A 2,858-nucleotide genomic window follows, 5' to 3' on the forward strand; every position below is an offset into this window, starting at 1 on the left:
GTTCGCCAACTACTGTCTCAGGAACCAGAGTTATTAGGCATTATCCAGGTTATCTTGTGCTTCTACTATGTTAATAGATTGGATGTGAATCCAATGGGGTCTGATGTTACAAATGGTGCTGGAATCTGCGGGAATAATCATTGAATGTATTAGTAATGCTCAGTTATGATGCTATTACCTCTCTTATATCCAACTAATTTGGATTTTTCAAATATGACCACGCATCACTTGAGAGGAAGGCGCACGCTCATAGAACTGAATGGGAGAGTTGATTTCATTTTCCAAGCAGGTGTTCCACTTGGGCTCTGTATCACGCACTGGCCATGCGGATATGGAGTACAACTGGAAGAAATCCCTCAGACCCTGAATGCAGGAGAGAATGTGTGGTGGGTGAGAGAGGAAAGGTGCACTTTGAAGCAGGGGACGCCCTGCTGGCACTGCCTGCCGCATCCACCACCAACACGGTTTGCTCTTTATCCTGCTCCACAGCTGCTGCTCTGTCAAGTCCTTCTCTTGATCCATGGCTGCTGCCATTCTTCTTGGATTACAACAGGGGGCTGGGAGGTTTTTGGCAGAGGGAGGGAAGTTGATTGGGGGTGGGAGTTTGAGGGGGTGGGATCAGAAAGGATTGTTAGGATGGGAAATGGTTGGGAATACTGTCATTTCTTGACTGTTTGCTACGTTCAATGATTACATGTCTTTGCCATATTTCTGCCTGCCTGCGGCCGTTCCTTCAGTTACAAAGCCCACCTCCCCAGGCCCCCGGGCCCACCTTCAGGGCAATGTGAAAGGGCAGCAGAAAGGGCAGTGTCCCAGATCTGCCACCACCATTGGACCCATCCCTCCCCTCCTCAGTCAGTTCTGCATGGGAATGGAGGGATGAGAAAGGGGGATGGACGGGAATTCTGGGAGAGCTGAGTGGCTCAGCCTGGAGTGGAGGAGGCTCACTGCCATCCCAGACACAGCCATCAGTCCCCAGGTGCAGAGAGGACTGAGCCAGGCTGCACCCTGCAGCACCCAGCAGCAGGATCCCAGTCTGAGGCCTGCCTAGGTCGTGTGGCTGCGCTGCAGGCTGAGCTATGGAGAAAGCCCCACTTGGAGATTTCTTTGCTCCCTGAATGTTCCCCCCTTTCTCCATCTTGCTCTGCTCCATCCCCAGCCGCAGCCCGGCGTCCCCGACATGTTGCTGTGCTTGCCGAGCTGGACTTGGCCCTTGACCTGTACAGGCCCCTGTCCCCACCTGTCGGATATCCACCTTGCCTTCTCACCCCTCTCTCTAGATCCAGTTCATGCCCCATCTATCTCACCTCCATGTCCCACCTACGTCCTCTCTACGTCTTTTGGTCTCCCCCAAACCACCCTCACGGTGCCTTACCTCCTGGCAGGCTCAGGGAAGGAGCACCCGGTGCCCTGAGCCCACAGGCCCAGCCCTGCACAGCACTGCACACAGCACTGTCATGGCGGCGCCCGGTGCTGCCGCACAGCATCCTGGGAGTGGTAGTTCCTGCGGGGCCTGCAGCTCCCAGCAGGCCCTGCAGCTCCCAGCAGGCCCGGGCGAGGGCAGAGGGGAGCAGTGCTGTCAGCCGGGAGCTCGCCCAGAGAGCCCGATGTTCGGAGCACTTCACACCAGGAACTTTGGACTCGGCTGCTTCTGTCCACAACGTCCCTGAGCTGCTCAGGAAGCACAACTGTCTCACCCTCTGAGAGCTGGGCTGTGCAAAGGAGGCTGCAGTTGCAGGCTCAGCTCTGCCCTGTTCCAGCAATGCACTTCCTTACAACTGGAGCACTGTCACGCTTGCTTCTTGCTTCAACGGAGCAATCGCCCACCGCTTTGCACACCTCTGTGCTCGTGCAAATGGCCACCACCCCATCCCTGCACACACACACACACACACACACACACACACGTACCACCCCATCCCTGCACACACACACACACACACACACACACACACGTACCACCCCATCCCTGCACACACACACACACACACACATGTACCACCCCATCCCTGCACACACACACACACACACACACACACACACACGTACCACCCCATCCCTGCACACACACACACACACACACACACACACGTACCACCCCATCCCTGCACACACACACACACACACACACACACGTACCACCTCATCCCTGCACACACACACACACACACGTACCACCCCATCCCTGCACACACACACACACACGCACACGGACCACCTCGTCCTTGCACACCCTCCCACATGCGTGCACAAATCTCTGCAGTGCATGGACACACCCGTGCACACCCACATGTGCAACCCCAGCACTGTCCACAGCTCCGTGCACGCTCATTTGTGCATGAAGACGTGCACAGCGTTGGTCACAGCCATGTGCATACACACGTGTGCAAGAAACACAGCACACCTGCAAGCACCTTTTTGCACACATGAATGTGCAGCGCACACCCTGACATTCAGCCCCATCCTTGCACACATACACGTGAAAGAACATCCCTTCACACACTGCTTATGCACGTGCATCCACATGCTTGCAGACGCTCTGCACATCCACATGCAAATACCATCCAGGAACACTTTTGCGTCTTCACACATGTACAACCCCACCCCTTTGCACACCCCTCTGCTCATACCAATGTGCACAACCCCATCCTTGCACTCCATGCACGTGCATGCACACACATTTCCCACCCATCCTGCACACACTCACACTTGCACTCACACACTTTTGCTACCCCACTTCTCCGCACACTCCTGTGTACACGCACTTCTGCAGCTGCTTTTCCCATCCAGCAGCCGGCAATGCTCCAACCTGAGGCGTGCCTGGCTGTGAGAGGAACGTCTCAGTGGAAGCGTGGCTG

The sequence above is a fragment of the Coturnix japonica genome, chromosome 9 (assembly GCF_054131305.1).
Source record: "Coturnix japonica strain WE chromosome 9, WE-NBRP24, whole genome shotgun sequence".
NCBI lineage: Eukaryota > Metazoa > Chordata > Aves > Galliformes > Phasianidae > Coturnix > Coturnix japonica.